At 41.1% G+C, this 13,071-nt stretch overlaps 1 long non-coding RNA gene across 1 annotated transcript; it reads left to right on the top strand.

The window, feature by feature from the left end:
* The first annotated feature begins 566 nt into the window (after window positions 1-566).
* LOC122007791 lies at window positions 567-3,246 on the top strand. The gene is made up of 3 exons (XR_006119119.1): window positions 567-1,095; window positions 1,220-1,470; window positions 2,961-3,246. It is a non-coding gene; the product is annotated as an uncharacterized LOC122007791 (long non-coding RNA).
* Window positions 3,247-13,071: the final 9,825 nt, after the last annotated feature.

Genomic DNA, 13,071 nt, shown 5'->3' with positions numbered 1-13,071 from the left:
GTCAAGTCACTCCAAAATGAGGTAACAACCCTTAAGGAAGTGACTGACTTGAATTCTTTAACTGAGTCAGTTCAAATTGGAAGTTCAACTCAAGTCCAACAACTTGAGGAAGAAAATTCTAATTTGAAAACTTAAATTAAAGAACTCAAGGAAACGTTGGAACGGTTCACCCTGAGTTCCAAGAATCTTGATCTGATTCTTGGAAAACAACGAGCTATTTTCAACAAATCTGGACTTGGATTTAAAACCAAAAGAAAATACAAAGCATATCTATCCTTAGTTAATATAAAAATAGAAACATAGTCCAAGCATGGGTCCCCAAGTCGAACTTTGTTAATCAAGTTGGACTTGGACTATATTGGGTCCCGAAGGATCAGATCTACTACCTTGATAGACCATATCGAGACTATGATCCAGGGGGAGCCAATAGAAAGACCATCTTTATAAATAGATAGAATTGTCTGATTTTTTTTTATTATACATGTGAGATCTCGAAATTTTAAATAATAGGGTTATTCGAGAAATAGCCTTATAGAATTTTTCCGAAATTTTTAGAAATTTTCTGAGAATTTTTCGGAGCTCGTATGGAGGGTTTTGAGGGGATCGATCGGCGGGCACGGATAAAGCCTGTTTGGGATACCAATTTAAGTGAGGAAATGTTTTATTTATAAATTCAAATTCTTTTCCTTTTCTTTCCCAAAATCGCCGATCCCTAACTCATTCCTTCCCCGATCTCCCCGATCTCCCCTGCTCGAAGCCGCGCCCTTCTCCCCTCTCTTCTTCCTGATCTCTCCTCTGTGCTCTTTCTCGCGGATGAGCGATGCCACAGGATTAGGGTTCCAGCTCCGGCGATCTTTCCTCGCCGGCATCGGCATCTATTGAGCTTTGATCCAGCCGTAGACCTTCTCTCTCGCGGATAGTCCGACAACCTCTCGGTGGCTAGGGCACGGCGAGGAGCCGGATCTTGCATCCTCTTCAACCGGTAGACCTTCCCTTTCCCCTCTTCTGGTTTCCTTCATCCCGGTTCTCTTTGATCTTACCCAATTATTCCTGCCGAGCCCTAGCTCTGTTCCAGTGTCGTTGCCGACCTTGAAGGTAAGCAATCGATTCCTTCTCGTCTCTTGGTTGTTGCCTATCTTTGAGGTAGGTGAATTGTTTAGCTATGGTTTGATCCATGATCTCCAATCTTGTGCGTGATTCCAATCTTGATCCGATCTAGGGAGGGGAGGTTCTGTGAAGGTGATCTTGGATCCCTTCTATGTTGCTGTTGATTGAGGTCTTGGTTAAATTGGGGAAGAACTCCAGCAGAGGTTGCTGTGGGTTCTCTGATCCAGCAAGGAGACTACCTCTCACTGTGTACACAACAAGGGCTTGGATCAGTGAGGTGTTCTTGATTTCGGAAGCAATCCATCCAGCCAGCTCTGTTGGTTTCCAGCAGCTTACTTTATTCCAGCAGAGGTTGTATATTAGGTAAGGATTAGGCGTTGTAGATCATGTTCGAATTTGGATATTTGTTAGATGATTAGGTATGATCTTGATACCTATTGATAATTAATCATCATTAGGTTGTGTAGATTAATTAGGTTATATGGATTTAGGTTTTAGATTTCTATCTAAAGGGTTGTTTGGGGTTAAGGTAATTAACCCTAATTAACCGTTAGAAAAGTTGAGGGATATGGTTTAGGGTTTATCCCTAAATTTCTATTTAGGATTTATTTAGCTATTTGTTTGCATTCTAGCTAAATAAAAGTAAATGTATTTGTTTACACAGGACTCTGATTCGAGACGGACGTCTCGACTTCGGATTTGGATTGACTGTACCTTCTATTGGAGGCGGGTACCGTTTGACTTATCTTTTGATACTGTCTTATGATATATATAGTTTATATATAATTACTAGTGGTAGATGGTAGATTTATCTCTTACCTGGTCTTAGCTTAGTTGATACCTATCACATGCTTCTTCTATTAGTTGCTTTACCTTAGAACTGGATGCTTTTATCTTTTGCCATGTGTATATATGCTTATGGAGATGGATAGGTACATTTAGTGTTACTTTCCACTGGACTAGTTGCTGTAGGTACTTGTTATATGTTGTTGGATTTATGTTGCTTATATCTCTGTTATATATGCGTGCACCCACATATGTGGAGGAGGATATGTCGGTATGACATATTGTAGCCGCATGCACCATATTGCATGATTGCATCTTGGGCGATTGCGACTTCATTATTGTTGAGCTCGTCAGGGCTACATGGGCCTGCACACGTGACCACTGCATGGGTAGTGGCACAACACTGTGGTGTGTATGGCGGGTTGCTCGGTGGTGCACCGTTGGGGTGCTCATGGGTACGATCGGGTTCAAGCGGATCCCTCCCGTCATCGCGTCGGAGTTGAGAGCATCAAGGCCCTCACTATGTTTGAGGTAGGAGGATAGGTGTACTCCGACAACATCCCGTCCACTCGGTCACTCTTCAGGAGCGGTGATGGCAGAGTGCACGATGTCACGCCCTACCCGCTTGGTCTCACCATTGTGTGTGAGATGGCTGATTGCCATGTCATATTGCATCATACGCACGGATTGCATTCGTTATGATTGATGCATTTGGTGATTGCGTATGATTGACGCATCTGATACATGCTTTTGTTCGACTATTTTTATCTCTGTATGTTGTGATTAGTTAAGCCTCGCAGTGAGTACAGATTTATTTCATTATGCATTTTCTTATTATTCTTGCTATAGATTGTACTTTATCCTCATATTTGGTTATTACAGTTTATTTCAGCTATACATATATGTTATACTGTTAGTACTGTAGGTTGTATTGTTAGGAGACTGTCTGTAGGCTCTATGGTTTAGTGTCTTGTACCAAGATGTTACCTTGGTGGTTATATGTTGTCACATATCTATTGGATTACTCACGAGTTCTTTGAACTCACCCCGTTGTTACTATTTTTCAGGTTGAGGCCGTCGGGAGAGATTCCAGTCGCTAGCCCCTTTATCGAGAGGATTTCCTATTGTCGGGATCTGTTTTGTTTTTGCATCTTATATACTTGTGATGTGGGTTTGTATTGTGGACTTTATATCGAACACTTGGGTTTACTCCTTTTGGTTTCCGCTGCGGATGTATTTTCATTACTTCATGGATTTTGTTTTTCTTCGTTGTAGTCGAGTAGGATGTTTACATATATCTTCGAGATTCTATATCGTCTTTCCTTTTTAAACTGCGTGGATTGATCATATTATATCTGTGTGGAAATGTTGAATATAACTGCGTGGATTGTTTACTATTTGTATTGTATTATTCCGGCCGTGTGTGGACGAGGTATAGAGATATATGTATTCTGGATTCATATTGTCACCCGTACAGGGGAGATACTGTCGAAATTTCTTCGGACAGGGACTACTTGGGCGTGATAATTTATTTGGTATCAGAGCATGAGTTACGATGGTCTGTATTTTCTTTTTATCTGATACCAATTTATTTGGTATCAGAGCAAGGTACACGATACTTGCTCTTCGTTTTGGATTTTCGAGATTTATCTGATACCAATTTATTTGGTATCAGAGCAGGTTTACGATACCTGCTTCCATGTTATGGACTTGTGAGTTTATCTGATACCAATATTTTTGGTATCAGAGCTAGGCTCTGATTTCGGATTTTTGTGTTTCTGAGAGTTTATGAGTTTATCTGGGTGTTTTCGGATTTGTACGGATTCCGTTGATTTTTCTCATTTCGGAATTCTGAGGTTTTTTGACGAGGTTTTATTGGTTCTATTTGGGGGCTAAGCAGCGACAGGACATCTCCAGACGGCAAATAGGTAAAACAGGTAATTTTATAGTTTTCATACCTGTAGTGATATCTGAGTAACATTTTGTTTACAGATTTGACACATACGCATATTTCGGTACCGACACGTGGTCGTCCACGTTAGAGGCCGATAGATTCTTCGGAGACAGAGTCTCCAGAGAGATCTGTTAGGGTCGAGCTTGTCCGTCAGGGACAGCCTCGTCAGGATATTATAGGCACGTACGTCGGATTATAAGACCCCGACGGTTCCGACTCCAGAGGTACATACCTCGACTGTACCACTAGTGGTATCACCTTCAGTATACCCGGCACCCCCTCCAGTCGTGCCTACTACTGCGTACTTGAGGTACGAGACGAGGCAGAAATCTGGTGGGACACAACGCTCCATTATAGGGAGCAGCATGTTTCTTGGACGAGAGTTAGGGAGGCATTTGAGAGTCAGTATTTTCCCGGGCGTATCAGATGACTTTTCGGCAGGATTTTCTGAGTATTCGACAGAATAACTGCTCAGTGATGGATTATAATGCCGAATTTAACCGGTTGGCCAGATTCTGTCTTGAGTTGGTAGCCGAGGACAGATCTCGTATGCTTCAGTTTGTCTAGGGACTAGGTAGGCATCTTCAGGTGAAGATTGTCGGTTTTGGTAGTTTATCATACACAGAGACTCTGGATAGAGCTCTTATGATTGAGTCTACTCATCAGAGAGTGAAAGTATACAAAAAGAGGAAGCAAACTGATCGGACTTCCGGACAGATCCAGCAGGCACAGACTACGGGACAGCAACAGAGCAGTCGTACTTAGACGGGCCAGAGTACTTCTGGGTCATCTGGACGCCCCTAGAAATTAGGACGATCTTTAGCAGGACGTTCCCGGTCTTCTCAGCAGAACCGAAAACAGTCCACCGGTGACTCTCACTGCACCCGAGACGGGTCCCGAGATCACATCACCTCTGCGTGTACCCTGGGACAACCAGTTTGCTATTATTGCAAACTACCTGGGCACTTGAACCGAGATTGTTCGCTGAAGGCTCAGCATGTAGCTTCTGGGATTTCTGTTCCGGGAGGACAGTTTGGTCAGTCCGGGACTCAGCGAGGAGGGCCGAGAGCCCAATCTCGCATCATCAGCAGAGGACAGCTCCCCCTCCAGCAGCTGCATACGGCATGCACGGGCAGGAGCATTCTGCATTCTAGTGTCCTTGTGGAGAACCCCACGGTATTCCTCCCTAGTGTTCTCCAGTACTATTCGTTAAGAAGAAGGATGGTACTCTGAGGTTGTGCATCGCTTATAGACAGCTGAATGCAGTGACTATCAGAAATAAGTACCCCTTGCCACAGATTGAGGATTTATTTGATCAGCTCAGAGACACATCAATGTATTCTAAGATTGATCTGCGGTCTGGATATCATCAGCTGAGAGTTAGAGATTCTGATATTCAGAAGACAGCATTTCGCACCAGATACGGACATTACGAGTTTTTGGTAATGTCATTTGGGCTTACCAATGCTCCAGCAGTATTTATGGATCTGATGAACCGTATCTTTCTGGAGTACCTAGATCAATTCGTTATTGTGTTTATCGATGACATATTGATCTATTCGCGTTTCGAGGAGGAACATGCATAGCATCTTCGCATAGTCTTGGAGACTTTGCAACGACATTATCTGTATGCGAAGTTCAGTAAGTGTGCATTTTGGCTATCCTCAGTTGGTTTTCTGGGACACGTGGTATCAATCCGAGGTATTTCAGTAGATCCTCAGAAGATCGAGGCTATCACCAGCTGGGAGCAACCGAAGTCAGTCCAGGAGATCCACAGTTTCTTGGGATTGACTGGATATTATAGATGATTTGTTGAGGGTTTCTCCAGTATTGCTATGCCGCTGTCACGTCTAACTAGGAAAGGCGTGAAGTTCACGTGGTCTGAGCCTTGTGAGACCAGCTTCCAGGAGCTGAAGCGTAGATTAGTATCAGCACCAGTCTTGGTTTTACCTTCTGGTGATGACGGATTTGTACTTTACACAGACGCATCTCTTCAGGGCTTGGGTGCTGTTTTGATGCAACACGGTAGGGTAGTCTCCTATGCTTCTCGTCAGTTGAAGGAGCATGAGAAGAACTACCCAGTACATGATTTAGAGCTAGCTGCTATTATCTTTGCTTTAAAGATTTGGCGACATCATCTTTATGGTATTACTTTTGAGATTCTTACTGATCATAAGAGTCTCAAATATATTTTCACACAGAAGGAACTCAATCTCCGACAGTGGAGATGGATGGAGTTCCTAAAGGACTATGATTGTACTATTAGCTACCATCCGGGTAAAGCTAATGTGGTTGCTGATGCACTTAGTAGGAAGTCCAGAGGGACTTTAGCTTGTCATCGAGTTTTAGTCACGGACTTGATTCAGGGATTCTCCGAGCTAGGCCTTGAGGAGCAGGGATGGACAGAGCAGGGTATTCTGGTTACCATGGTTGCTCAGTCGTCGATCAGGATGAGGATTCGAGAGGCTCAGGCCGGAGATCAGCATTTACAGTTCATTAGCAGCCAGATAGCTTCCGGACAGCAGACCGATTTTGCACGAGATGACCTCAGTCTCACCCGGTCATGGAGGAGTTACTTCAGGAGGCTCATCGCTCTAGATTTGCTATCCACCCAGGCGGGACCCGTATGTATCGGGATTTGAGGCGTTCCTATTGGTGAAACAGTATGAAGAAGGACATCGCGGAGTTTGTTGCTAGATGTCTTATCTGTCAGCAGGTGAAGGCTGAGCACCAGAGACCTGTTGGGTTACTTCAGAGGATCCCTATTCCAGAGTGGAAGTGGGAGCATATTACTATAGATTTCATGGTAGGATTGCCTAGGACTCGACGAGGCCATGATGCGATTTGGGTAATCGTTGACCGATTAACCAAGTCCGCACATTTTATAGCGATCCGGAAGACCGATTCGCTGGATCGATTAGCAGAGCTATACTGTCGTGAGGTTATCAGATTACATGGTGTACCATTGAGCATTATATCGGATAGAGACCCACGGTTTACGTCCCGGTTTTGGCAGAGTCTGCAGCAGGCCTTGGGCACACAGCTCCGTTTCAGTACAACATTCCATCCACAGACAGATGGACAGTCAGAGCGGACCATTCAGACTTTGGAGGACTTGCTGAGGTCTTGCATTATGGATTTCGGAGGCAGTTGGGAGGACCACCTGCCATTAGTGGAGTTCGCCTACAACAACAGCTATCATTCGGCTATCCAGATGGCACCGTTTGAGGCGTTGTATGGTAGGCCTTGTCAGACACCCATCCTCTGGGAAGAGGTTGGGGAGGCTCAGTTGGTAGGACCTCAGAGAGCTCAGCAGGATGCAGAACTGGTTCGCACTATCAGACGGAGGATGTCAGAAGCTCAGGATCGTCAGAAGAGTTATGCTGATCAGAGACGGAGACCCCTAGAGTTCTCTATTGGTGATCATATGTTTCTGAAGTTTCACCCACGAAAGGGGTGAAGCGATTTGGTCTTCGAGGTAAGCTAGCTCCACGATATATTGGGTAATTCCAGATCTTGGAGAGGATTGGAGCAGTAGCTTACCGTCTGGCGCTACCACCATCTTTAGCAGGCATTTACGATGTATTCCATGTATCTATGCTGAGGAGATACGTATCCGATCCGACATATATTCTGTCAGATATATCAGTTCCCATTCAGCCTGAGGTTACTTACGAGGAGGTTCCGGTACGGATTCTGGAACACAGAGAGCGTCAGTTATGGAACAAGACTGTCCGGTTGATTAAAGTCGGATGGCAGCATCATTCTGACGAGGAGGCTACTTGGAGGCTGGAGGATACGATCCGAGCTCGATACCCTCATCTTTTTACTTGAGGTATGTGGGTTAGAGTTTCTTTCAGCATTTAGAATGTTTGGTTATATTAGAGTGTTTGCTGTTGGTTATAGCGAAATTTGGGGATCAAATTTTTATTAGTAGGGGAGGATGTGAGATCTCGAAATTTTAAATAATAGGGTTATTTGAGAAATAGCCTTATAGAATTTTTCTGGAATTTTTAGAAATTTTCTGGGAATTTTTCGGAGCTCGTATGGAGGGTTTTGAGGGGATCGATCGGCGGGCACGAATAAAGCCTGTTTGGGATACCAATTTAAGTGAGGAAATGTTTTATTTATAAATTCAAATTCTTTTCCTTTTCTTTCCCAAAATCGCCGATCCCTAACTCATTCCTTCCCCGATCTCCCCTGCTCGAAGCCGCGCCCTTCTCCCCTCTCTTCTTCCTGATCTCTCCTCTGTGCTCTTTCTCGCGGACGAGCGATGCCACAAGATTAGGGTTCCAGCTCCGGCGATCTTTCCTCGCTGTCATCGGCATCTATTGAGCTTCGATCCAGCCGTAGACCTTCTCTCTCGCGGACGGTCCGACGACCTCTCGGTGGCTAGGGCACGGCGAGGAGCCGGATCTTGCATCCTCTTCAACCGGTAGACCTTCACTTTCCCCTCTTCTGGTTTCCTTCATCCCGGTTCTCTTTGATCTTACCCAATTATTCCTGCCGAGCCCTAGCTCTGTTCCAGTGTCGTTGCCGGCCTTGAAGGTAAGCAATCGATTCCTTCTCGTCTCTTGGTTGTTGCCTATCTTTGAGGTAGGTGAATTGTTTAGCTATGGTTTGATCCGTGATCTCCAATCTTGTGCGTGATTCCAATCTTGATCCGATCTAGGGAGGGGAGGTTCTGTGAAGGTGATCTTGGATCCCTTCTATGTTGCTGCTGATTGAGGTCTTGGTTGAATTGGGGAAGAACTCCAGCAGAGGTTGCTGTGGGTTCTCTGATCCAGCAAGGAGACTACCTCTCACTGTGTCGACAACAAGGGCTTGGATCAGTGAGGTGTTCTTGATTTCGGAAGCAATCTATCCAGCCAGCTCTGTTGGTTTCCAGCAGCTTACTTTATTCCAGCAGAGGCTGTATATTAGGTAAGGATTAGGTGTTGTAGATCATGTTCGAATTTGGATATTTGTTAGATGATTAGGTATGATCTTGATACCTATTGATAATTAATCATCATTAGGTTGTGTAGATTAATTAGGTTATATGAATTTAGGTTTTGGATTTCTATCTAAAGGGTTGTTTGGGATTAAGGTAATTAACCCTAATTAACCGTTAGAAAAGTTGAGGGATATGGTTTAGGGTTTATCCCTAAATTTCTATTTAGGATTTATTTAGCTATTTGTTTGCATTCTAGCTAAATAAAAGTAAATGTATTTGTTTACACAGGACTCTGATTCGAGACGGACGTCTCGACTTCGGATTTGGATTGACTGTACCTTCTATTGGAGGCGGGTACCGTTTGACTTATCTTTTGATACTGTCTTATGATATGTATAGTTTATATATAATTACTAGTGGTAGATGGTAGATTTATCTCTTACCTGGTCTTAGCTTAGTTGATACCTATCACATGCTTCTTCTATTAGTTGCTTTACCTTAGAACTGGATGCTTTTATCTTTTTCCATGTGTATATATGTTTATGGAGATGGATAGGTACATTTAGTGTTACTTTCCACTGGACTAGTTGCTGTAGGTACTTGTTATATGTTGTTGGATTTATGTTGCTTATATCTCTATTATATATGCGTTTACCTTTTTGGCACCTACGCATATGGAGGAGGATATGTCCAGGTATGACATACTGTAGCCGCATGCACCATATTGCATGATTGCATGCTGGGTGATTGACGACTCCATTTTTGTTGAGCTCGTCGGCCGGCTACATGAGGGCCTGCACACAGCGTGACCACTGCATGGGTAGTGGCACAGCACTCAGGGTGTGTATGGCAGGTTGCTCGGTGGTGCACCGTTGGGGTGCTCATGGGTAGCACGATACAGCGGGGTTGCAGCCGGGATCCCTCCCCGTTATCGCGTACCGGGAGTTGAGAGCATTGCGCTCCCTCACTATGTTTGAGGTAGGAGGATAGGTGTACTCCGACAGCATCCCGTCCACTCGGTCACTCTTGATGGGGTGATGGCAGACTGGCGTCGCATCTCCTCTACCCACCTTTCTTCACCGATTCGACGCCACTGGATTGATCCAGATCCACCGATCGTCGGCGTGGATTGATCTTTAGGTGATTCGATGGTAAGAAACATCGACAGATACTTTCTTCTTTACTTTTTTATCTCTGTAGATTACCGACGCACCTCCCTGAGGTTGATTTATTTCAGTTATGCATTTTCTTATTATTCTTGCTATAGACTGTACTTTATGCCTATTACTGGTTATTACAGTTTATTTCAGCTATGCATATCTGTTATACTGTTAGGAGATTGTACCGTAGGTTGTACTGTTAGGAGACTGTACTGTATGCTCTATGGTTTAGTGTACTGTACCATAAGATGTTACTGGTGGTTATATGTTGTTGTACATATCTATTGGATTACCTGCTGAGTTCTTTGAACTCACCCCGTTGTTACTATTTTTCAGGTTGAGGCCGTCGGGAGAGATTCCAGTCACTAGCTCCTTTATCGAGAGGATTTCTTGTTGTCGGGATCTGTTTTGTTTTTGCATCTTATATACTTGTGATGTGGGTTTGTATTGTGGACTTTATATCAAACACTTGGGTTTACTACTTTTGGTTTCCGCTGCGGATGTATTTTCATTACTTCATGGATTTTGTTTTTCTTCGTTGTAGTGGAGTAGGATGTTTACATATATCTTCGAGATTCTATATCGTCTTTCCTTATTAAACTGCGTGGATTGATCATATTATATCTGTGTGGAAATGTTGAATATAACTGCGTGGATTAGTTACTATTTGTATTGTATTATTCCGGCCGTGTGTGGCCGAGGTATAGAGATATATGTATTCTGGATTCATATTGTCACCCGTACAGGGGAGATACTGTCGAAATTTCTTCGGACAGGGACTACCTGGGGCGTGACAATACATGTTTAGTTTTAGGATAGTTTAAGGACTTAGGCATAATTTACACTTGTTTAGTTAAACCTAGAGGTTTGAAAAAGAAAATTAAATATATAATTTCCTTGAGCGGTTATGTCTAGGAAGTGGTGGATGATCTCATACCCAAGAAGGCCAAGTGCCTTGCCACGACCTGGGAACCAATCTTTGAAATACATATTTAATTGACTAATTGGAAAACCTAAGTTTAACTCAAATGCAAATTAATCCTTAGAAATAACCTAAATTAAAGATAATCATCTCACAAAATTATTTAAGATTACCTGATTGATAACTTAGAATCGGGTGAGATGGATCAATGATATCAATCAAGTAAATTTAATTTAAAACAAATTAATTCAAATTTAATCAAATTAAAATCAACTTAATTAACTCAATAATCATTTAAAAATATTTTTAAATTCTTTTAAAAATTTAAAAAAATATTTAAAAATATTTTAAAAATTCTTTTTAAAAAATTCTTTTAATTCTTTTAAAAATTATTTAAAAAATTATTTAAAAATCCTTTAAAAATTATTTTAAAATTAATTAAAAATCCTTTAAAAATTATTTGAAAATTAATTAAAAATCCTTTAAAAATTATTTGAAAAATTATTTTAAAAACCTTTAAAAATTATTTTAAAAACCTTTAAAAAATTATTTGAAAAATTATTTAAAAATTCTTTAAAAATTATTTGAAAAATTCTTTAAAAATTATATAGAAAATTATTTAAAAAATCTTAAAAAATTATTTGAAAAATTATTTAAAAATTATTTGAAAAATTATTTAAAAATTATTTTAAAACTTATTTAAAAATCCTTTAAAAATTATTTGAAAAATATTTAAAAATACTCTAAAAATTATTGAAAAATTCTTGAAAAATTATTTAAAAAATTATTTAAAAATCCTTAAAAAAATTATTTAAGAAACCTTTAAAAATTATTTGAAAAATTATTATTATTTTTTAATATATATATATATATATATATATATATATATATATATATATATATATATATATATATTGCTAAAAAGAATTTTTAAAATTTCGCTAAGTCTTTTTGAAAGCTTGCTAAAAAATTTTAAAATTTAGCTAAATATTTTTCAAAGCAATTATTTAAAGAAGCTAAGTTTTTGTTGAAAGAACTAAGTCTTTTCAAAGCACTTTCAAAATTAGCTAAGTGTTTTTTCAAAACATTTGTTGTTAAAATTTTAAACATTTTTTGTTCAAATATTAGCTACCCTTCAGGGGAGCTTAAAACAAAACAAAGTTAATATTTTTTTTAACAACCCTCTCTCTACTTGGGTTCTTTTTGATTAATGTCAAAGGGAGATAGAAAACTCAAAGTTAATTTAAACATATTTAAATATATAACCTTTGATCTAGGGGGAGCTTTTGGAGTAAGTGTTTGTAATTAAATTTTTTTTTTTGCTTACTTATGCTCCTATTTCTTGTTAGAAATTTTCATAATTACTGTTATGTTTTACTTAACTTTGAACTGTGTTGTCATAATAAAAAAGGGGGAGATTGTTGGTGCGGGAAGCATCCAACGATCGAACCTATGTTTTGATTATGTCAAAGGGTTCAAAGTTAAGGTATTTTATTTACGAATATGTTGAATGAGCGTTGCAGGAAAAGTCCTGAGTGTACTTAGGCAAAAGTCCTAGCTGTGGTTAGGGAAGAGGAAAACCCTAGGGGGCGGTTGTTGGAGCAATATCTCTTAGGTCAAGATTGACCTGGTTGACCAAGCTTGAGTCTTGGTCATGGTTTCGATGTTTGCCAATACATGCAGACGACACATGAACAATGCAGGTGCAGTTGTTCATGTGGGGAGATTGTTGGTGCAATTCTCCACTGATCAGGGCTTGATCAGGTTTGGTTGAAGAAGAATCAAGTAGGTCAAGGTTGACCAGATACTTGACTGGGAAGTCCTAACTGGGATGTTAGGCAGTGAGAAAATCCTGGTGAGTGAAGCCAGGTGAAAGTCCTAGTGAGTGAAGTTAGGCAGCTGGAAGTCCTGGTGAGTGAAGCCAGGCAGCTGGTGAGTGAAGCCAGATGAAAATCCTGGTGAGTGAAGACAGGTGGAAGTCCTAGTGAGTGAAGCTAGGCAGTGAGAAAATCCTGGTGAGTGAAGCCAGGTGAAAGTCCTAGTGAGTGAAGCTAGGCAGTTGGAAGTCCTGGTGAGTGAAGCCAGGCAAATGAGAAGTCCTGGTGAGTGAAGCCAGGCTCGGGGAAATCCAGATGGGTCAAGGTTGAACAGACATCTGGTGAAAGTCCAAGTAGATCAAGGGATTGACCGGATACTTGGCACGAGG

This window comes from Zingiber officinale, chromosome 1A (genome assembly GCF_018446385.1).
Source record: "Zingiber officinale cultivar Zhangliang chromosome 1A, Zo_v1.1, whole genome shotgun sequence".
NCBI lineage: Eukaryota > Viridiplantae > Streptophyta > Magnoliopsida > Zingiberales > Zingiberaceae > Zingiber > Zingiber officinale.
The sequence above is the reverse complement of the archived record's forward strand: the minus strand, read 5'-3'. Positions and strand labels throughout refer to the sequence as shown.